Here is a 25,970-nt window from a genome sequence, read left to right as displayed (position 1 = left end):
AAGGGCGAAGCCCAAGGGATTAAACAAAGGCAACCATGGGTAAATCTTCAATATACCACAACCACGGAATCGGTTATTGCTATTATACAATGACATTATTTAAGGAAAAAAATACTTACTTTTCTTAAATAGTATCTTTGTATAACGGCAGATTGCTGTTCTTCCGCCGGGTGTGGTATACTGCTTGTTCCTTTTGATATACTGCGCATGCATATGGGACTTGTGTTCCCACGCATACCCAGTACATAAATACTTTGAAACGGAAGCAATGGAGAAAAGAAAGTCTTCATTGCTCCATTTTCTCTCTTTTTTTTTTAATTGTAAAAAAAAAAGGTTTTGGGGCACTTTATACCAACGGAAAAAGGTCCGGGCGACTGGACCTTTTTTCGTTCGTATATTGTGGGATTTATAATGGGCACGCTGCTTGGGCTGGGCCAATCAGCTTGCATGTTTCCCGATAGTAATAGGGAGTCATTGTATAATCTTGGATATCCCACGTCTTCCATTTCAAGGTCAGAGGGGCTAGGCCCTATCCAGACTGTCAGTAGGCACAAAAAAAGAAAAACTAATCCTAGATAGCATGCCAGGTCCCAGTTCATCACAGGGTACACACATGGGCATAGTGAGTCACACATGGCTTGCACAGCTACAGACAGTCAAGGGGATCGCCATTTCACCTATGGTATGCATTTGGTATTTGGATGGAAATTGGTTCATATGGTAGAGTCTCATTAGAAAAAGTGTACTAACTTTGCACAGAAGGCATTCCAGTCAAAGACCAAATTGGAGAACCAATCATTGTGAGACAGCGATGCTACCCACTGTGGCATCAAATTACCTTACTTTTACAACAATTTGTATACACACTATACAATTAGTGTTTTAAGAATTATTGCTTGAAAACAGCATGCACATATGTTATGCCCCATGTAGTTGCAGGGATATTTCAATACTGATTATTTGCACTTTCTGACCATAGAGGTATGCAAAGATTCTATTGCTCTTTCTTTTTTGTGTGTAGTAGGTCTGATAACTAGTATAGAATCAATGAATTAGAATAAGGATGCAGCTCTACACTGCTGGATGCTGGCACAAATGTTAGGCATTAAATTTACAATAACAGATGTGAAAGTAAAATGGTCATGCCTGAGGTAATTCATCTGTGGGTTCTTGGTTTTAAGTTAAAATGTCTAAAAGCTTTTTTCTTCACATTTCTAGTTCCATTAAATAAATGAAGACATTTTTAAATACTGTTCCTAGGGTGGAGATAATAAAACACAAATTATCTGTCAGAGTCTGGAAACACTTGAAATGTTAATTGTTTTCTGAAATATAATGTTTCCTTGGTTGATAGCTAATTAGAGAACCACTGTCTAAAATCCTACTTGAAATTATTAATGTCTGCGAATGAAAGTAGCAACATTGGCATTCTCAGGCTCTAATAATTCAAAAGTAAAGTGCTGCAGGCAAGGTACAACAAAGAAACAATGCTAGAGTCAGCAATGTACTATATTATATTAATTTGTCTCGGGCACATAAGTTCAATAGACTTTTATCTGGAACCCATTTAAAAACTGCCACTCTGTTTTCCAAGGAGTATAGGAGAATAACTATTAATCTTGACAGGTATATACAAAGTACAACATATACTGTCAATGCATGTAATTTTGCTGTGGCAATACTTAAAAGGCTGAAACTACTGTTTAGACTCTAAATATATTCTAAGTATAATTAACTGATTAACTGTATAAAACATTGCCATACTGACAACAGTGAAATCAAAATTTTCAAAAATATGCCCACTAAGCAATATAGACTAGATCTCCCATCAGGTTATCATTTATATCAAGGACTGAACAACCATCTGTCATATGTGCCAGAAGCCTTCTCTACCTTATCATTGCTGAATGCCTAAGTGAGAAAAATAATTTTAAGCAGTGCTGATGATTTTTTTTTAAACCAGACTTCTGACTTACATGATGTGTGATCAAATTAAAGAGATTAGTCTTTCAGTGCTCCACCCATCATACAGACAGTCAGACTGAGGATGCCAGTAAATGAGGTAGAAATCTGTTGTTAGCTACAAAGAAATATATATATATTTACATATATACTGTATGCATGCACACACACACACACACACACACACACACACACACACACACACACACACACACACACACACACACACACACACACACACACACACACACACACGCATATATAAATATGGTTTACTACTAAAACCTTGAAACTGCATACGTCGACTGGTCACATGGTCGACCCGAAATCTTGAATCCGGAACAGCGAAAATGCAGCCAGGTTGAAATTGAATACATTGACACCCATAATTCAATGTATTCAAAATAGCAGGAGGTGATGTGAGTCACACATGCTATGCAGCTTACAGTATTATAACATTCAACAGTCAACAGTATGTATATTTTACTATTTTGCAGGGGGGCAAATCCTCCTGCACCCCCCACATCCCCTGCAAATTATATATACCAACTATGAGATTGCACTACAGTGAGGAAATGGATTAATTCCCTGTTCGTCACTAAACTGTAATCTTCATTCACAATGCTGAACTCAAATAATTGAACTATACTACTCATTCACTGTAGTGTAGTCAATGTTTTTTGAGTCAATATTCTGCCCATTTGAAAACTACCTTTTAACCACATGCCAGTTGACAGTAGTCACTTTGCAGATTCAGTAGTAAATCATATACATATATATATATATATATATATATATATATATATATATATATATATATATATATATATATGGGTCGACTTCTAATGAACAAAAAGTCACTTAACTGAAACTTACTCGATCAAGACAACAACAGCAAATGTTAAATTAATTGAACATTTACATCACTGGATTTTTTTGCAGGAAATGGAGGCACTAGGCCAACATGGGGAAATTTGTCCTATTCCCCACTGTAGCGCGATCCCAGAGTTGGTATAAATATAGTTAGGGGTGGGTTTGAAATACTGCAGTTTGTTTTTGGGTTGAATGTTGGCCAAGTGCCTCCATTCCCTGTAGAAAAATCCAATGATGTGAAAGTTCAGTTAATTGATAGGTTCATAGGTGTGCACTAGGCTAATGGCCCTGGAGACTTTACAAGCCTAGCCCATAGAAGTGCCATGGCATCGTGCCACCCAATTTTAGTTCCCAGTGCCTCTATCAAGTAGAGCCACTGGAGTGATCCCCGGGGTGAACTTTCTATTACCCATCCACTCATCAAGATTTCTCTTGAAGAGGGACAGTGAGGTGCTCTGCTTGACATGTGTGGAAAGTCTATTCCAGAGCATGGGAAGTCCCTGGGTGAGGAATTACCCATCCACTCATCAAGATTTCTCTTGAAGAGGGACAGCGAGGTGCTCTGCTTGACATGTGTGGAAAGTCTATTCCAGAGCATGGGAAGTCCCTGGGTGAGGAACCTGCCCCTCCAGCATGTTCTGTTGATTGTGGTAATGAGGTTAAGGTCTCTGGAGCATGTGGTGTGGAGGGATTGGAATTTCTTTAGATGTAACACTTCTAACAAAACTTGGTCAGACATGGCTTTGTAAGTCAAGCAGAGATCATCTCTAAGTAGGTGATATGAGAGAGAGAATAGCTGGAGTCTTTTGAGTCTGTCCATCTAGGACATGTGTTTAATGCCTAGGATCCTCTTTGTGAAGTACTTCTGTGGCCTATCCAGCTGTTGCAGGTATCTAGTGAGGTACATGCCAAATGGGGCATAATATTCGATGATTGGTCTAATGAGGGAAGAGCAAAGAGAGAGATGATGACCTCTTTCTTCCTGGATGCAAAACCCTTGGTAATGAGATGTGCCACATAGAAGGACTTTCTGACCACAGTGGCAATGTGGTGGTTGAAGGAGAGGTTGCTGCCAACCTGCGTCCCCAGATCTCTTATAATGCCTTCAGTGTTCAGTGGGCTCCCATCGATGTGCTAATTAGTGGAAACTGAGTTTTTACCAAAGGGGGTGATGACACATTTTTTGGTGTTAAGCTTAAGGCCATGGTTTCAACATCAGTCATTGGCCTCAGCAAGGCCTTTCTGTGATGTCTGCATCTCCTGGGGAGTTAATAATGGCTCCCAGTTTGCAGTCATCTGTGAACTTGTATCAGTCAGAGTCCCTTTGTGTTGGCCTAGACTTCTGAGAAGTAGATGCCAAACAGCAGAGGACCCAGGACCGATCCCTGTGGGACTCCACTCGTGACTGGTCGGCAGTCTGACTTGGAGTCTGCTACTTTCACACTGTGTGTTCTATCTGTGAGATAATTTGCAACCCACCTAGTGATATAGAGGTTGATGCCTAGTTTGATGAGATTTTCAATAATTCCTGAGTGAGAAATGGTATCAAAGGCCTTGGCCAGATCGAGGTAGGCTGTATGCACTACCTTGCCTTCATCCACTGCCCTGGTGAATGACTAAAAAGAAGTCAACCAGATTGAGCAGGTATGATCTCATTTTCACAAAGCCAAATTGCATGGGGTCTAGAGTTTGGAGATTTCCTATATCTTTGTTAATCAGGTCCATGATGATGCACTCCATAGCTTTACATATCAGACTTGTCAGGCCAATAGGGCGATAATTCCCAGGGTCTGTAGTCACTCCCCCTTTATGGAGAGGGATGACTGTAGCAGTGTGCCATTCGGTAGGGACAAAGCCTTAGGTGAGGTTGTGACTGAACAGGGCACACAGATGTGCTGCCAGTTTGCTTTGCAGTTCATGTGCAACACAGCCAGGGATATTATCGGGTCCTATGGAAGCTGTATTCTTGGCCTTGGACAATGCAGCTTTAACCTGTGCTGCAGTAATGCTGGGTGCCTGGCATTTTTCTGGTATTGTGATTGGTCCTTTCGGGGGGGGGGTTGGCACTGAATCTGTTGGCCAGTATGTTGACAATATCTGTTAGCTCAGTATAGGAGGTACCATTGTGCAATAACTCAGAGAAACTCTGGGCATTGCCATGGAGGTTCTTGATATAGCTATAGAAGGCTTTGTGATTGTTTTTAGTGTCTGCCACAATTCTGCCTTCACAACTGGCTTTAGAGGATTTGATGTGGGATCTCAACTTTTTGTTTAGGCTAATAAGGGAGTTTTTCCAGTCTTGGGACTTCACCTTCTTCTGCAACAGTTTTGCCCTTCTGTTGTAGAGTTTATTAATGGCTGGGGACCACCAGATTGGCATCCTTTTTTTTGGAGGAGAGCGTCTTGGTTCTGTTGGGTATGGCTAGTTCCATCCATTTATGTACATGTTTGTACAGTGCATTGGTGTATGATTTGGCAGTTGTGCAGCTATTTTCTATTGGAATGGGTGCCATGAAGTTTGCCACCTCTGTTTTTAGGAGTCCAAAGTCAGCTTTGAAGAAGTTTTTAAAGGTGGTTATCTTTGCATGGGGTGTGGGTGAGATGTGGATTTCCATGGTGATTACTTTATGGTCAGATCTGACCAGGGAGGGATTGACTATTGCTATAGAGCAATGCTCGCCCATGTTAGTAATAACCAGGTCAAGAATGTTGCTTCCTCTAGTGGGGGTCAGAATGAGATGGTCCAAGGCATTGGAACTGATGAATTTCAGGAAGTGTTGGGCCAGTGTATTGGTGCTTGAGTAGTTTTCCCAGTTGATGGAGGGGTAGTTGAAGTTTCCTAGTAAGATAGTGTTGGGTTGGACCTTGATAGATTCCAGGATGCTTAGGAATGTGGAGTGAGAGTCTAGGGACATGGTTGGGGACCTATAGTAGGCTATGACCTGGATCGCCATCTTACCCGATGTTAGTTGTACCTGAAGTATCTCAGATGCATTATGCTGGGCTACTAGACTGGAGATGTGCATATCCTTTATGAATATGGAGACACCACTGCATTTGAACTTCAATCCATGTTTAGGAGCTGAAAAGTGTGGAATGAGTTATAGCCTGGCAGTGCAGGGGTGCTTTCTGCCTCTTTAAACCAGGTCTCCATTACAGCACAAATGTCGATGTTTTCCATTTTGAGGAGTGCTTTGAGCGAGTGCATCTCGAGATTTAGACTTCTAACACTGAGCAGCATGACCCTCAGATTGCATTTATTTATAGCTATTACAGTGGTAATTTGGTCTTTGGAACACCACCTAAAAAAGGCACTATAGGGGTGGCAAGAGCCTTAGCCAGTACCCTGAAACCCACTGGTGACAGATGCAGGCCGTCTCTGGCAAAGCATCGATGTCTGTCAATCATGTCATCCTAAGCAGACAGATACTGGATCCCCTTAGAATGACACCAGAAACTTAGCCAATTGTTGAAGTCAATCATTGTTTGTTTGTACTGTGGTATAATTCTGGGTGATGGTAAGATACTGCTCAGGGCTAGTGTCATATCTGCCTGGGCCACATAATCCAAGAGCTCCACCATGTCTCTTTTCATATAGTCCAGGGAGGTGCATCTCAGGTCATTCACACCCGCATGGACAATCTCAGAGTCATACTTGTACTTGTGGAGTGGCCCGAGTGCATGTGTTATGTATCGGATTCTGGCACCTGACAGACAGTTGACTGTTACCTTCTCTTTATTCAAACTAGTGAGTGGGACATCTGTGTGCCTCACTATTGAGTCACATATGATTAGTGTATTGGGCAAGGTGTTTAGCCTTAGGGGCTTAGGTTGAGGGATATACTGTGGAGGTGAGCTATGTGCCCTGTGGTTTGTGTTGTATTGGGGTGGTCGAGTGCATTTCTGCCTTGGAGGTCTCTGCTGTTTGGGTAAATTTCTATTGAGAGCCTCCATGAAAGTGGGTGTGTAGTTTGTGTTGTTATGTGAGAGCTGTGGTAGTTGGTGTTCTGGAGGGCTATGTATTCCATGTGGTGTGGTGCAGGTGTTGAACTTCTCCTCTTGACCAGCTAGTCTGGTCTTAGCTGGAGAGTGCATAGCTTCCAATTTGGTGATATAAGTGCATCTCTCACAAGTCTGATTGTTGGGAGTTAAGAGGAGAGGGTTGTCTGTGTACATGAGGCAGTTGCTACACTGCCTCAGAATGCCCAAGTGCACCAGGTTAATAGGCAAAAGCACAGGGAACTGCCATTTATTTATGGCAGGAGGGGTGGTCATAACTACTAAGTACTGGAGCTATTTCTGTGAAGCATGACTAGTGCCGATGGCACTTAGGTGTGCTACAATAATTGCTACAAAAACCTATTGAAGTGCAAAGCGATTTGGCTATTTGAAGTGCAAGAAATAAAGAAGTAGCAAGATCTAAGGGAAAAACTGAAGAGCAGGCTTTCTGGCACCAGTAATAGTTTACCTCAGCTGGGCACCATTGCATGGAGCTTAAAAAAGTGCAAACCTGTGCAAACATGGGCTTTTAAACCAGAAAGTTGAAAAGGATAGAAAAAAACACCCAAGCAGCTAATAAACTACAATTTCTGGGCCAGAAATCCCTCCTCTTGTGGTATATAGGCTACCTAGTGCTTACCACTCCCACTGATAAGCTAGACGACTTCCCTCCAACACAGAAAGACATGGGGGGCTCAAAAGCTTACAAACAGTCCTGAATACAGCAAATGTGTATCTGTATCAGACTTGTTAGAGGAAAGGCAGGAAACAAGTACAAACATGGGCTTTTAAACCAGAAAGTTGACAGGGATGGTAAAACTGCCCAAAACTCCAATAAACTACAATTTCTGGGCCAGAAACCACTCCTCCTGTAGTAGATAGGTTACATAGTGTTTACCACTCCCACTGATAAGCTAGAAGGCTTCCCTCCAATTCAGAAAGGCTTGGGGGGCTCAGAAGCTTACAACCAGTCATGGATACAGTAAGTCTGTATCTGGACTAGACTAGTTACAGAAAAGGCAGGAAATAAGCTTAGAACTTGTTTTTACAGAAAAGCAACTAAAACAACAGTAAAAACAATTCAAATGCAGTGCAAGCTAGCACACTTGAGTGTGCAGCAATATTAAAGCAAATACAGTTTAAATAAATGCAATTAAATTTAAAAAAAATGACTAAAAACAAGTACAGAAAGCAGTAAATTAAGAAAAAATCAAGATGGAGGCACTTGAGTATTAGAAAACAATGTCAGCAAACATATAAATAATTCAAACAGGCAAAATTAAGACAGTGCAGAACTCTGAGCAGTTAAAAAGTGCCAAAAAATATACTTATCAGCTCTATACTTTCAGATTGTTTGAGAAGTACACTAGGTCAGAACACAAGGCGATTCTAGCAATGGTAGATTTTAGCAAAGTGTTTTTATTTTTTTTTTAGTAAAGTGGAAAAGGGAGAAAAGAGGAATAGAAGATAATTCAAGGCTAAGACACTAAGTGGGTTGGCCTTCTCATGTGTTCTCTTTGTATTAGGTAGAATGAGCTAATGACACTAGACTTGGAGGAGTGTCCCAGATCAAATTTACTGCAAAGCCATCAAGTATAAGAACAAGACACCAATAAGAAGAGAGGGTGGGAAACTATACTACAGCTACTAGCTACACTATTTTAAGAAGAAATCACTACAGAAGTGTTTATTACAGCAGAAAAACAGCAGTGAGCCACTAAATTAATGTTTTAAACAGAAAAAGGAGCAAAGAGACTCCAGAGAAGAATGTTTTTAACTGCAAACAAATTAGTTATATAATACACTCCTTGGCAGGAAATCACAACAAACAAACAGATGCTTAACAAATGGAGAAAATTTCCAGTTAATACCTTTCACAAAGTGAAACTAGCTAAACAAGCTTGACAAACAGTGTGACAGTAAAAACCTTATTTATCAGGACCTGTAAGGCAGACAATTTTAGTACAACCATGCAGATTAGTTTTCAGCAATAAAATACAGTAAAATGTATGCAGCAGCCAATAAGAAGTGCTATAAATGGCTAGAATAAGCAATAACTAGTAAAATAAGCAAAAAAAAAAAAAAAAACAGGATACTTATTGTTATATGTCACAGATCAGAGTTGTGGTCTTGGCCCCTCCTCTGTTCAACTCAGCATGTATAGACAGAAATCTCTCAAAGTTAGGGCTTAAATACCAGAAGATACAACTTGAAACAACTTTAAAAAAAGCTCAAAAGAACCAAAGAGTGCTTACTCCAAGCCCTAGACCAGCCAACCTTTACCAGCCAGCAGACAATCAACAACAGAGCTCTCATTAACATGAAGAAAGGCTTCTGCTAAGCCAAGATTGTCTGAAACATGTGCTCAAAACAAACAAACACTGCAAACAAACAACCCAGCCAGAGACAGCAAAGCAAAACTGATATGTGCTACAGCTACAAACTATACTATTTTAGGCAGAAAACACTACAGAAATGTTTATCATAGCAGAAAAACAGCAGTGAGTCACTAAATGGAAGTTTTAAACAGAGACTCTAGAGAACCTTTCACACAGCGAAACTAGCTAAAAAAGCTTTACAAACAGTGTGACAGTAAAAACCTTATTTATCAGACCCTGTAAGGCAGACAATTTTAGTACAACCATGCAGATTAGTTTATAGCAATAAAATACAGTAAAACATATGCAGCAGACAATAAAAAGTGCTACAAATGGCTAAAATAAGCAATAACTAGTAAAAGGTCAGTGTTTGCTTTTGTTGTCTCATTCAAGCAAGTCTGGTTAAGTGGCATTTTGTTCATTAGAAGTAGAGCATGCATATATATATATATATATATATATATATATATATATATATATATATATATATTCATTGTATGTATACTTGTGCATATGCATTTATCAGTGTGAAAATAACTAAAAAATAACTAATCAGATGCTACTAGACTATGAAAATAGTTATGAGTTTAAGTCTAAGACAAGCTTATGCATTTATAACAGTACTTGAAAAGCACCCCATAATTAAAATATTTTATGTTTTTTAATAACAAATTCAGCAATAGCATAACCATTGACTATATTAAATCCCCTAGCATGCAAGGATACACAAAAACACACACACACACATGCACAAATACATATGCATGCATACACAGAAACACACACACACACTCACAAACACACACACACACACACACACACACACACACACACACACATGGTGGTAAGATAGTTCTCTAAATCACTGTTGGGCAAACAGTATTTGTTTAAACATAGAATGTCAATGGGCTGTTATACTGAGAAGAGAGTGGAATAGCACATTCAATGAACTCTGAGAACAGGAAATATTCTTGAACAATAAATAATCAAAACTTTATTTACAAGATAAAAATATGTGGCAGGTTATTGAACTAGTATCATCAGCAGCTAGTGTACTTAATAAACAATGGTTTGGAAATACATTAAAAGTAGAAGTATTGAAGTTTGAAGGACAGTAAATTTCTGAAATGGACTTTAAGAAAAGTTTTAGTTAAAAGGGCTGTGCTTCTAATGGGAGAACAAAGCAGCACTTAACATATGAGACCACAGTATCAGAGAATTATGACTTCTCCCTACATTGTACCAGTCATGGAAGTGATTACATAAAGTCACTGGGGCTGTACTCTCTCCAGTCTTGACAGACTGAGGACTGCATAAGGATTTTTTTCTATATTATTGAACCATATATAATCATGGAAATGAACAGTCAGAAACACTTCTGGGGTACTTTACTTGGGAAGTTATAGTTGCTGACTTAGTGTTCAATAAACTATCAGAGTCTTACCAAAAACATACATATTATCACATTATTCTGTTACTTACCTGGCATGTTTAAGACAAATCCTCATTAGTCTCTGCCTCTGTTGTTCTATATTTCTATCTGTCTTTCTCTTTCTAAACCTTTTCTTATTATTATAAATCTAGATCCCTGTTGTCATTTTCATAAATTTTGTATTTCTTCCAGCAATATGATATTTCAGTAACCTAGACAATTAGGTCTATGCAGTGTTTCAAATATGATCTCACAAAAACTTATATAATGGCACAAACATGTGTTTCTCAAAAATCTACGTTACCCTATAGATCTCCTTTTTGCATCATTCTGCATGGTAATATGCAGCAGGGAATATAAATCCTAAACTCTTTATGTGTGCATTTTGTGTAATGCTAGGACCCTCCCAATTCAACAAATATATTTATTTAGTTATTATTTATGTATGTATTTATTTATTCATTCATTCATTTACCTTTGTTGACTGGGGTAGTGGACTGTTCCATGAAGGACCCATTTCTATATCCCAAGAAGTACAGCTTCAGAAGACCTGGAAAAGAACAATACAAGCTAGTATAGAGACAATGCATAGGCTTGTAACGGAGGTAAAGTGCATTAAGTAGGAAGGTTAACAATTATGTAAAACATGGTTATAAGTAGCATCTGGAAATATACTGCATTAAGTAGGAAGGGTGTTGATCATGTAAAACACGGTTATAAGTAGTATTTAGAAATATACTGCATTAAGTAGGAAGGGTAATTACATAAAACATGGTTATAAGTAGTATCTGGAAATATACTGCATTAAGTAGGAAGGGTAGTAATTACGTAAAATGTGGTTATAAGTAGTATCTGGAAATATACTGCATTAAGTAGGAAGGGTGTTGATCATGTAAAACACGGTTATAAGTAGTATCTAGAAATATACTGCATTAAGTAGGAAGGGTAATTACATAAAACATGGTTATAAGTAGTATCTGGAAATATACTGCATTAAGTAGGAAGGGCAGTAATTACGTAAAATGTGGTTATGAGTAGTATCTGGAAATATACTGCATTAAGTAAGAAGGGTAGTAATTATGTAAAACTTGGTTATAAGTAATATCTGGAAATATACTGTATTAAGTAGGAAGGGTAGCAATTATGTAAAACATGGTTAAAGTCTTCTTTCAGCTTTTCCTGGTTAGGGGTTGCCACAGTGGAACTTCCATCCGCTAATGATTAGCAGTGGATTTTTATGGTGCCGAGTTGCCAGGCCGACACCCATCCTTCAAAGAAGGCACACCCATTCACGCACGCTCCTACCTGCATGTCTTTAATGTCACTCGACCATGAGGAGGACATGCAGACTCCACACAGAAGGTGCTCCAGCCAAGAATCGAACGGGAGAACCTCTTGCTGTGAGGCGACAACAATGCTAACTGCTGCACCACTGCGGCCTACAAAACATGGTTACAAGTAGTATCTGGAAATATACATTGATCATTACAATCATGATTTCTTTGTATATGTTAAAGGAAAGCAGTAAAATGAGAGGGAAGATAGGGATGACTTTTGAGTTGAGGCTAGTTAGTTAAGAATAGTAGGACATTACGAGGGCAGGACTGGGGGAAGATGTGGGGTTTAGGAAGAGGAATTAAAATAAAACCATATGGTTAGTGTAGGGCTTCTAAACAGGCATCCAGGAGTATATGCAGGGGAACTGTATGAAGAAGGTGGATAGGTTTATGTTATGGGGGGGGAGGTGGCTGAGGTATTTGAGTACAGACCCTTTTTTGAAAGGAACTTGGTGTTGTCAGCAATGTAACAATTTTTAATAGGGATTGACTTCCAAGGCCTGCTCTGTGGAAGACAGAGAGATTCTTTATTAATTATTGGGCATTGCTGGTTTGTGAATGAAGATGCTATGGAGATTCATGAATGGCTAGTCTGTACCAAAGGAATGGTAAGGGATCACTGTGACAGGGTTTATGGATGAAGCAGAGGAATAATAGATCAACTCACTCCATTATGTGGAGCCATTTGGCTTGCTGCTGTGCATCACAGCTGTGGTTCTTTCTATTTCTATGGGCCAGACACATGAAATAAGAGTTTGTTTGAGGGTATTTGCAGGGATTTGAGATTTCTATTTCAGCACAGACAATCAGAGGCAGGGCATATTTGAGTTGAGGTTGCAGGACATTTTTAAGATTGCTCTTTTTCCATCAACTAATTATAATTTTTATTTTTAAAATACATAATTTTGTATGTTTTAGGATCAAGCTGAGTTGCCACAGTTTTGTCAGACTCTGCAATATATCCATTCCACCTTGATTCTCCATTTTTACAATGCCTTCACCCATGTTTGTATCATCTAAGACTGATTGTCTATACATTCACATCTTTAAAGTTGTTGACACAAAAGTTCTATTTATTATACACACAGAACTACATGTGGATATTTTACTGAAGTACAAATAAATAACATTCATTCTCAGTACCTGGTATATCTTCTTAAGCACGTGTGCAAAGATGTGTATTAAACCAGAGTAGTATACTATAATCAGTCATGTACACAGTTGTGCACAAAGCAAATGTGTGCACACACACACATGCATGCATGCATACATACCTATATACACGTGCGCACGTATACACACACACACATACACACACACAAATACACACACATGCACACACGCATAGCCAAGATGAAATTTATTTTATATAGTTTTACTAATGATATGAAGCTAAAAACTGCCACTGAAAAAAAGATAAATAGACATTTAAGTCCACTCAACTGACACCTTTAAGTAGCTTTCTCCCTTACCATGGTCTTCCTATTCAAGCATAAGGTTGAAACACACACCACCAATGTCTTTGCCAGGTTGTTTAGACTGCAGCACATCCTCTTTAAAAAGTACTATATAAAGCTAAGCTAAGTTTAATTTTTTCATCTTCCACTTGTCAGCAATGACCTCCTCATTCAATCTCTGTAATTTCATCTTATGTCCACCTTGAAATGACACCCCCACTTGTACTTGTTCCCTCTAATGTGTACATACCTAGCACATTTGTAGCTTTTACAATACCGTTGTACCTTGATTATTTAGTGGTGCTTTCTGCACACACTGAAACAACTTCATTTCTGTAAGGCTTACAGTACTGTGAACAGCATTCTAGGTATAGACTTACCTCGGGCCAATAGCAGAGAATAATAACATCTGGTCCCTTAGAGTGTGTCTCCAAATTAAGTAAGATAATGATAATAATAATAATAATAATAATAATAATAATAATAATAATAATAATAATAATAATAATAATAATAATAATATAAACATTGTTTTATTCTTTAATGTGTCCATTGCATTTCCAGTAACTAATGTCAAACTGTCTGGCAGGTCCCTCATTCTTTCTTCAGCCTTCTATTATAAGTGAAGACTACTGCATCTCATTTCTGGTATTCATTTATTCACGTTTGCAGTGACTATATACCGCTAACAAACCAGCTAGCTCATGGTCCCATTTCATTTATATTGCCCGTGGTAAATCATCTAGTCCCTGTACCTTACCCACCTTTAAACTATTCAGTTTTGTGAAGATGTCCTTCTGTTTATCCTCTCTAAAGGTCTCATCAGTCTAAACTTCTGCTATCTTCAAAGTCACCTCCTAAATAGTATTCTTACTTTCTTCTTCTTCTATAAGCATACACACAAAACACTGATTTACTTTGTCTGCCATGTTACTGAATCTCTCACTCCCCCTGTCTGTCTATTTCTAGTGACACCAAATCCATTGTAGCTTCTCTTTCTTCAGTGGAAATAGAAACGCTTCTGTCTTCCTCCTTTAGCTACTAAGCTATTCAAACTAAACTGGAATCTAAAAGCTTTCTGATAATTGAATTCATAACATCTATTACTCTAAGCCCCGTAAGTTGTCCTAGACAGGTCAGTAATAAACAATCAGGTGAAACATACTGTTTTGACAGAAAATTACTAGAACAATAAAAAGTCAAGTTATCTTGTAAATATCAAACCCCAAATCTCCACCAGTAAAAATGCCCATTGAAATTTGCAGCTGCACAAATTGAGTCTTAGATATTGTAAATTAACATAATTATCACCAACCTCATTTAAAACACTGAATACAGTCCAAAACAACCACTAAGCTTTAAGCTTTACCTTAATTGTAACTATGAGTCTAACATCAGGCAAAACCACAACCCAAATGTCTATGGGTTAGTCAAGGTTTAGGAAGAGAGATTTACTCTGAGTCTGGGGAAAGAAGTAATTTTGGGGATGTGATCTGAGTGCAGACCAGACTTAATTCAATACATACTTAAAAATGTTGTCTAACTTTAGCCCTAAAGTCATAATACTAGGTTTATTTCTGGTGGTAGGGGTGTCTTTGCCTTACAGAGGCATAAGAAGAAAAGGTGCAGAGAAAACTGTAATTAGCAACATGTTTGCCCTTGAATTTAGGTTTAGGGTGATGTTTACAGCTGAGGTTAGGAATGGATAGATAATGACAGCTGGATTATCCTTGAGTGGGGCAGTACAACAGAAGAAGAAAACTTATTATAGTGTATCCCCAGTCAAGAGCTTAACCCTAACCTTCAGAATATCGATTGGATTATAGTTAACATCAGGACCAGTAGTGTTGGGGATCAATAGGCAATGGGGATTCCTTATAACAGGGGGTTACAGCAGCTACCCTTTCCCAAGCTGATGATGTATTTGGTGATCCTATTCCATTTCCCAGCCTCCTTATAAACCTTGTCCTTTATTTTTAATCCTGATCGTATCCCTAACCCTATATATCAATAAGCCATTAAACATACTCAGAAATGTAAAAAAAAATTTGTGTAGGACAGAATACCTTATTTTATTAATTTTGTTTTATTTGCTGTTTGTTAAGCAAGTGAGTGATCTGGTCCAGATAGTCATTTCTGTCTTGACCTAGGCCCATAAGGAAGGTGTACAGTGATTTCGAATTGCAAGTGACAGTTATATAGATTTACACTTATTTAAAACTGTGCATTTTGAATGAGTACAGTAGTAAAATGTGAGTACAATAAGCTTAGATAAGTAAAACTGATGGCATAACAACTATTGCTCTAAGCATCTTAATATGGCTGAGGTAATCACATTGACATAAGAGCAGAAAAACAGAAATCATATTAACATACTGCTGTGCGGAGTAAGTAATGTATGACTTAACAGTGTTTGAATGACCTATATACATTACATACATTATATATGATATATATCTTGGAATTACAGCACTGGCTACTCAAATTCAGCACACATGTTAACAGTATGATATTATACATATGATTGCAATATTGGTTACACTCCTTCAGTACATCTGTTAATGGTATGATGTATATATACATATATATATATATATATATATATATATATATATATATATATATATATATATATACATACACACATATATGTGTGTGTGTGTGTGTGTGTGTGTGTGTGTGTGTGTGTGTGTGTGTGTGTGTGTGTGTGTGTGTGTGTGTGTGATTGGGTGGCGCAGTGGTGCAGCGGTTAGCATTGTCTCCTCACAGCAAGAGGTTCTCCGGTTCAAGTCTCGGCCGGGGTGCCTTCTGTGCAACGTTTGCATGTCCTCCCTGCATTTGTGTGGGTTCCCTCCCACATTCCGAAGACATGCATCTGGTACGTTAACCCCCGGACCTTGGCTGAAAATGGGCTCTGTTCAGTTGGACTTTCCTGGTAAACAAATGTTAAATAAATAAATGTAATACTGGTTATACTCCATTCAGCACATCTCTTAATGTTATAATATATGCATATGTTTACAATATTGGTTACACTCCATTCAGCACATCTGTCAATGGTATGATAGATACATATGATTACAATATTGGTTACATGAATTCAGCAAATCTGTTAATGGTGTGGGTTGCATTCCTGAGAAATAATAATTCCCCCATGTAATTTTATCCACAAATAAAGTGAGTGCATTTATTTTTCCTCAGAGGAATCAACCCCTCACAATATGAGAGCACACAGCCTGCTATGTTGTCTTTTAAAACAGCAGTGCATGATAATTTATATCTGAAATGTACTTAAATCTATACAGGTTTAATATTATGACCTTGTGTGTGTGTGTGTGTGTGTGTGTGTGTGTGTGTGTGTGTGTGTGTGTGTGTGTGTGTGTGTGTGTGTGTGTGTGTGTGTGTGTGTGTGTGTGTGTGTGTGTGTGTGTGTGTGTGTGTGTGTGTGTGTGTGTGTGTGTGTGTGTGTGTGTGTGTGTGTGTGTGTGTGTGTGTGTGTGTGTGTGTGTGTGTGTGTGTGTGTGTGTGTGTGTGTGTGTGTGTGTGTGTGTGTGTCTTTTACATTTCATGCTTTCCGTTTTGCATTATTTTTTTCTTTTCCCAAGACTTACCTCAAGTGGCTTGAGTGATTAGCCATCACAAAAGCTCTAGGAGTACAAGAATGAACTCAAAGTCAACTTGAAGTGTTCTACAGCTAATCCAGATGGCGGGGAGATGAAAACTATCCAATGCATTGTTTTATAACGTATTTCTTTATCTTAACGGCTTTTTCTAAACAATTGGGCTAGTTACTACTATGCACCTGGAATCCTTTCTCCTTCAACTATAGCCATTTGCAGAGATTAGATTTTTATTAGGCTTTTTTTAAATATCTCATGGGTCAGTCAACTGGATGCCTTCACAGACAGGATAGTCCAGCATTATTATTTAAAAATATTCTATAAGAATGGGACCAAATGATGTTAAATGCAATGCTTTACTTGCATGAAATTATTATGGGTTGTACAATGAAAACTTTGGTGAACTTAAGAGACTTGACTGAGTGACTGATTTATTTATTATTTGTTGGCCAAGTAGATGGGCTAGTCCATCCAAGACCTGGTAAAGTTTGATTGATGGCTGTTGTTGGAGGAACGAAAAATGTATGCAAGAGTACTTTGCGCAAATTAGTGGCCCTGAATATGCTCAATGCTTGTTGTACTGCAAGTTCTTTTCAGACATTGGTAATAAGGTCATACTTCACCGCACTGACTTGTGGCACTATCTACAAATGATTTTTTTTTTCTTTGAAGGATATTGGTCTGGAAATGAAGGCTACTGTCAAACTGCAAACTTTATGGTCTTGTGACTGTCAGGCAAGAGCTAAATTGCTATAATTTTGTTTCAGACATGATTTATATGACTATTGCGGCTATTACGGGAAAGGAACTGTTTCTTTGCAAAAGATGTTTTTTATTCCAAGAAAATGCAAGTTCACATGAGGACTGAATGGCTTTGTTTGCATTTTAACATAAGTGGATTTCACTTCAGCTTTATGATGTGTAAAACAATAAATTTAATTTTTATAGAGTTTATTTCATAAAGACATGTTTCAGGATAGCAAATATGTCCCACTAGTATTGTATCTTAGACATTATTATAAAGGGTCTATGTTTGTTGGGACATATTTAATGACTGCCTCTGTCTGTCAGAGACATAGGTGCAAGACCAGAGGTGATTTTCTGATTTCCTATTCAGTGGTCCAGGTTATGCTTGAATAAGGTTCGGGAAGGGCTCCGCTTTACGTGGATGGGAAGCCTATTCTAGAGAACAGAAATTCTTTGATATATATATATATATATATATATATATATATATATATATATATATATATATATATATATATATATATACGTTTAGGTCCTTAGTTTTCATAGTTCTGATGCGATTCATTTTGCTGATATACAAAAGGTCCATCAGAGTGAGATCCAAGGATACCTTGTATGTCAGGCATAGATCACATCTCAGCATTCTGTAGGACACAGATTATAAACATAGGGCCTTTACAATGTTTAATAAGGCTCCCATGTATGCAACAAAGTTTAGAAGGTTTCAGGGTCTTGCTTGGAAGTCTTTGCATAGGTATTGTTACACTGATAAACTGATCCAGCACAACCGCAAGAACATCTAGACCAACAAAGCTATTGTAAATACACAAAGAAAACCACCACCACCACATTTAGTTCACTTTTAATGCAGGAAATTCATCAGAAATATGAAACACTTGAATTCACCAGCTGTTTTTAAAAAAAAAATCATATGACCGAATAGAGCCAATCAACTGCAATTCAGACTAGACCGCATTTGAATGACTTAGTGTCTTTAAAATGCATTTCAGCTTTAAGAACTTTGAATCATGTGGTATAGTAGAAGCCTACAGGGTGTTGAATGTGCTGTAAAAATTTCCTGGCTTTGCCTGAATATCAGAAGTGTCCTCTTTCGTCCCCTTGCTCCTGAGTTGTGTAAATGACAGTGGCTTTACATAGTCTGTCATTTACTACATGCAGTCTAATACAATGTCTAGTTAAGCATGTACATTTTTTATGTATCTCTATGGTCATGTATGCGCTACTTTGTGTTGGACAATTGTGTTATCATTCTGTATTTTTCCTTTTATTCTGTAACTGCTTCATGCCCGTGTAGGGTCTCCATTGCTCTAATCCTGCCATCTGTTCAAGTAAATAAGTTAATAATTAAATCTATAAAACATATTCTGCACATATTAATCCTAACTGATGATGTCTTTTACTACCAAGGTCAAGGTGTTTGCACATCAGTGAGCAGGTGTCATCTCCTCCCTTCAGCAACAATTTAGCTCATGCTTGACAGTCACAAGACCATAAAGTTTGCAGTTTGACAGTCTTTTCCTCAGTCACCTCAAAAAGTTAGCCATCTCACTAGTCATTTGCTTTAATTTTCTTTTAAAATAGAAATGGATGACATTGTTTGGTGATGTGCCATTACTACATACAGAAGGAATGATGATACTGCTGAGGGGACTGGTGCTGAGCATGAAATATTGACCCAAACTCTAGAAGCTGCTATAACACCTATAGTCTGCTTGTTAATTCAATATGTAGGAATGCTGGGTGTCTTTTTTCTCATTCAGATCTTCAAAGCCTCAGATACAGTGCTATTCATAGCTTTGTATAGGTATGCCGTGACAACAACTGGGAAATAATATCAACTAGGAATGTGTTACTTTGGCACCATTCAGCATTCAGAAGGCATGTTTTGATACAAAGAAAATATGCCAGGTCATTACTGTGTAGTATGTTTGCAATGGACTTTGTTATGTGCTTTACCTCAGGCTTGTTTGGCTTTTTACTTCCATAGCTATTGAAATTTATGTATTCCAGGTGTTTGATAACTGCTAGAAACATTTTATTTTTTCCTAAGGCATTGCATGAGTTAAAGAGTAGTGCCAATAAAAAGGTGGAACATGGCAACTCCATTGGCATAAAGGGATAAAGCCCTGATTTAAGATTCAGGTGACCCAGGTTAAATTACTGCCACAGGAATCTGTTGGAGCTGAGTTGGGGAGAGTGGGCATGCCCATCCCCAGAGGAAGGGACAGTAGGGTCATTCTATGCTGTAATCCCTTGGATGAGAGGCCCCTTGGCTTTCCAAAGAAACTATATCCCTCATGCATGTCCGAGATAAATACTGGAAACAATACCAAAAAATACAAAACACCTAACTTCCTAACTGACTACAAACAATTTCGGAATAGAGTTAAAAAACAAATCACTTCTGACCACAAATCCTACTACTCCAAGCTTCAGAGCAATCACAAATCCAACCCTAAGAAATTCTGGAGTAGTATCTCTACCCTCCTAACTCCTGGCAGAAAAGAAAATTATTGTCCAGACCCAAACTCTTCAGCTCACATCATAGCCACCAAATTTAACTCCTTCTTCATAGACTCAGTAGCCACACTCACCACTTCCTTTCCAAACAACAAAGTACACACCTCCATTCCAAGCTCCCACAACTCATCCACTTCTCCCTCCAATCCAACTGCCCCCCCTCTCTTCACCCTTAAACCCATCCCTGTTAAAACCATAAAAAAACTCCTACAAAAGTTAAACCATGTTCCAATGCACCCGACAACTTACCTTCTAACTTCATCAAGTTAGCTGCAGATGGCATAGCCCTCCCCATCTGTATCCTACTCAATCGTTCCATACAGGAGTCCTATGTACCCCTCCTCTGGAAAAAAGCCTTTACCATTCCCTTACACAAAGGGGGCAACAACACCAACATCTCCAATTTCCATCCCATAGCCATTCTCTCTCCTGTCTCTAAAATCCTGGAAAAGTGTATTCACCTGCAACTCTTACCCTACCTTTTAGACAACCACCTACTGACCCCAACACAACACGGCTTATGTTTACATCTGTGTGTGGAGGGGGGGGGTTGCAGTGTATTTAAGGGTATGTGACAAGCTGCTCATGATTCTTTTCACTTTCATCCACAAGCCTTAACACTGCATAGGATAGGTGGCTATCATTGGTGGCCTGGCCAAAGCAGGATGCATAGGAAAATAACTGACCACTGCCAATGGCATAACAAATGGCTTTGTCATCTCGTACTATGTAGCACTGTTTGAGTTCTTGGCTGTGGCTTTCTTTTGTGGAGAGTCCACATATCCTTTTTCTCTCTGCTTGGGTTTGCACATGTGCTATGCTTTCCTCCGGCACTCTAAAGACATAATGTAGGTGAACAGATGTTTTATTTGTTGACACGCAGAGTATTGCAACCTCATCTAGATTAAAGCCAGCCCTGCTTACAGGTATGCACAGGTTGTTGTAGCTTGTGTGGGGAGCTCAAAATGGTTTGGTCATTACTTTTTTTTTCTTGTAATCAAGCCTCTTATTTTGTATAGGGATTGTGGAAAGTGTACTAATTATGTCTTTAACTCACCTCTCCCCCCCAAAAAAAAAGATCTTAGAGATGTGCATAGAAGGTGTCTATGGCTTCTATCCTTCCTTGACAACATAAACCATGCTTGTGACTCAGGCAACCTTGTTTCTACCTTCCTCCTCCTAGACCTATCCAAGGCCTTTGACACCATCTCCCATAGTCTTCTCCTGTAAAAACTCTCTCACCTCAACCTTTCCTCCTCATCCATCAGTTGGTTTTCCAGTTACCTGTCAAATAGACAACAAGCCATCAAGTGGAAAAACTGTACCTCCTCCTATCTTGATGCTCTGACAGGCATTCCCCAAGGTTCTATCCTGGGTCCACTTCTTTTTAACATCTTCATTAATAACTTTCATCTTTGTATCCCAAATGCTAAACTTGTTCAATATGCTTATGACTCAACCATCATTTGCACTGCCAAATCTCTCCCTGAACTCTTACATGCAACTCAGGCTGCCTTCAACGGTACTGAGACATGGATGCTAAATAATCATCTTGCCCTCAATGCTGCCAAAACCAAAATCATGATCTTTACACTTTCCAAAAATACCAAAATAGACAATAACTCCTTCTCCAGAGTAAGCCAAAACTCAATTTGCATTGAAATAGTCATTCATACTAAGCTTCTAGGTGTCCTTACTGATGATCAATTAAAATTTGACATTCACCTTCAAACTAACATTAAGAAAACTCATCAGAAACTCAGAATACTATATCATCACCATCGTTATCTTACCCACTCAACAAAGCTTACCCTCTCTACAACCTACCTCCTACCCTCTCTCATGTACGGTGCCCCTCTTCTTACCAACCTACAAGCAACCTTTAAGACCAAACTGGCATCATGCTATAATAAAATCTCTAAGTTTACCACCAGCTCTAAATCCTCATCTCACCACTGAGACACCCTACACACCTTAAACTGGCTGGAACTCCCCAGCTATCTCACCTACATTCAACTCCGCACTGCTCAAAAACTCATCTATAAGCCATCTCAATGCCCCTCTCTCTCTCCTCCATCTTTACTATGCATCTTCCTGACTGATCACTCAGATCAAACAATCAGAATGTCCTAGAAGTATACAAACCCCTAGGTAGTCTTGGGCAACTTCTATTGTTATTCTCCCTCGCATGAAAATGGAACTCACTTCCCCCCATATCCGAACTATCCAGAACCTCTCCACTTTCAAGACCCTGCTCCATTCCTACCTGGGAGTGCTCCTTTTCTCACCCCTCATAGCTTCAGTCTACTAACTCCCTCTACCTCCACCATTTCCCTTCAATTTTCCTTCATTCTTTCTTTCATATTTCCACTTAACAGCAGTCTTCTGGTCACTTTTATTGTATAACACCTGTATCAGATTTGAATGAATTTTTGCATTATTGATGAATTTTTGCATTGTTTTACTTTCTTATATTACTTCTTCCTTGATTTTGGTATCTAATAATGTATGTATTAACTCTGCTGATGCTTGATTTTTATATCTTAACTTGGAACTTTTCTCCCCAGGCATCTATTGATAAAGGGCTCATTTCATCCCAGTGGACTTTCCTGGTTAACAAACTGCAAATAAATAAAAGAAATAATATTTAGGGTTGGTGCTGGGGTATGTGTTCAGCTCACCAAGCTGCAAACATGATAGCTTTCCTCATCAGGTGCACACAAGCATGCACATCCATGAGGAGGCAGAGAGGTTCTTGGCAGTGACAGGGGTCACATGTCCCCCACCTAAGGGGAAGAGTTAGGACTTTAAAGGAAAAATGCCATTACTGCCAGGATGCAGAAAGAGCATAAGCAACCCAGGGTGGGAGATTGGCCTAATGGTTAAGGTGTTTACCTTATAGACGCAAGGTGCAGGGTGTGATTCTCACATGGGGTAACTGGCTAGGCTTAAAATGGCCTGAATAGGCAGGTAGCCTAGTATAAACCTATGAACTATGAACTTATGATTGATTGGATGGCTGTCCCTCCAGAGCTGGGGGAAGCTTGATGGTTAGAAGGCACAGGGCAAATATTTTAACAAAGATAAAGGTGGAACATAGTGAGGGGAAGGTGGACAAAATCTCACCAAGACAGTAATGATATACAGACTGTATTTTATATGGCATATATCAAAGACAGATGTAGGTTAAAAAATAAAGATAGCTGGGTGCACAAGTCCCAGGATAAAAAAGTGCACTGGAGCTAGGAATGGAAAAAAATGACAGTGTAGAATCCTCAACACACAGAAACATTCCTACAATGGGGTTAGGTCAGGCTCAGAGGAATATGGTTCCCCAATGCAGAAGAAAGTAACAGCCCACAAAAAATCAAAACCTGACAAGGCAAAAAAAACCCATAAGGATGATACAGTGCACTGCTGAGCATAATGAAGAAATGATGCTTTGCTACTGTTATGCATGGAACCCAGAATTTCCAAGTAGAAGATATTCAAATAGATTAGGAGGAAAATTAGAAGAAAGAAAAACACTTGCACAAGAAAAACTGTCAAAAGCATCAAGTGCAAACTTCTGTTCAGTAATACAACAGATCCATGAAAAACATTATATAGATCAAGAAACTTTGGGACATTTGGAAAAAGAATTGACTGATGAAGTACAAACATATAAAGAACAAAACCTAGAGATATTTGAAAGGTATCAAAAAGAAATATGGACATGGGAAAGATAGATCTGAAATGGTGCAATATTTATGTAAAGGAGAAAACCAAACTAATCAATACAAAAAAGCAGCTCCAAAGATATTTGATAGAGGCAAAAGCACCCAAATATGAAAAATTTCACAATACAAAAACAAGATCATAAAGGGAAAATGTAGAAAAGAAGATTAGTAAAGTAAAAGTTAAACAAATAGAAGCTGAGGTTATGGAATATCTGCAAAGTGAAGGGTTTAGTATAGAAAGTCTAACACATGTTATGTCACAGAATGATGGAGCAATGAGTCCCCAAAGTAAGGAGAAACATGTGGAGCAGGAGACAGCTGAAGAAGAAATATGGACATGGGAAAGAAAAAGATATATATGCAAAGGTGAAAGCAAAACTAATACAAAAAGCAGTACAAAGATATTTGAAGAGAAATACAGGCAAAGGCAAGTACATATAGAAAATTTCACAATAGAAAAAATAAAAAAGCAAAGGGGAGAGTAGAAAAGAGTGTTAGTAAGGGAGAAGTTACAGAAGTAGAATTTGAAGTTATGGATTACCTGTGAAGTGAAGGATTTAGTATAGAAAATCCAACTTTGGTAATGTCACAGCATGACTGAACAATGTGTCCCCAAATTAAGAAGAAACAGGTGGAACAAGAAGGATCTGATCACTTGCCACATGAAGATACCCTGCAGCCTTCAGCAGGAAAGCAGTACAAAAATTTGGTTGGAGTTGTTCAACAATGGAATGAGCAGGAAGCAGTGACAACACTGACATAGTCAGTGTTGTGAAGTGATAGGCCAGTCAGTTCCCACATGAAAGAGCAATAGATGACACAGGATGCAGTTGAAGAGAATGTGTCACAGGAAGACATTCTGGAACTTTCTGCAGACTGCCTACAGGAAATAGAGAACAAAGAGAGTGCCTTCAGTTTAGAAGAAAATGATCCAATGGAAGAGTTGCTTCATTTAATAGAGATGGATAGACATATCAAGATCGATGAAAGAAATAGATTACAGAAAGTCAATAAGACTCAGAATGTCTGAAATCAGACAAAACAAATGAGCACAGCAGTCAAGACTATAGCAGAAATTCATGTGATATAACAGAAGTAAATAGGATACATTACTGTGTAGCTAAATTAATAACAGAGAAAGTCTTACCACAAAAACACAGGGCTATAATGGAAAGGAAGGGAAGAAATCAAATGCCATTGTGGAAGTATTGAATAGAGATAACTATAAAGCAATTAAGATAATAAGTGTCACTGTTAGAAGAGTATAGAGGAGGTAATAGATCAGCAAAAATGCTTAGAAAGGTAGACATGATAAAAGCAATGCACAGTCTCAGAACAGACCAGGATCTATCATATACTATTGCAAATAATAAACTAAAGATATGAGCACAAGCAGGAAAAACTTAAAAGATATTCAGATAAACATAAAGGAAAAGTACAAAGTAAGCAGTGCATTGATGACCCAAAAAGTTTTATAGAGAACTGGGAAACAGCTAAAGGAACAGAAACACCACCAACAAAGGAGAAATAGGCACATTTTGAGAAATATTTATGAAGACGCTGTGGAACATAACAAAGATTGTTGATCAAACAGAAGAAGTAAAAGAAACAGTAAGAAGTTTAAATGTGCAGGATATGAAATGGAATGAAATAACAGCCAGAGGAACTGAAAAAAAATTAAGAAAAGTTCCTAATTAGAAAACCTCAGGCCCAGATACAGTACCTAACATCTGACTAAATGAATTAACAACTTTCCAAGAAGATTTAACCCTGAGTAAAAATTGAGGTCTTCTGGAGGGGTGTCTGTTTTTCTTTTACCTGGAAAAAACTCGGAGTAGGCCACTTTGATCTAATTAGAGAGATTAGATCTTCAGCCAACCTCACAAGACCCTGTTGATAAGCTTG

This window comes from Protopterus annectens, chromosome 4.part1 (assembly GCF_019279795.1).
Source record: "Protopterus annectens isolate FY-2018-M chromosome 4.part1, PAN1.0, whole genome shotgun sequence".
NCBI classification, from domain to species: domain Eukaryota; kingdom Metazoa; phylum Chordata; order Ceratodontiformes; family Protopteridae; genus Protopterus; species Protopterus annectens.
Note: the sequence above shows the minus strand (reverse complement) of the source record.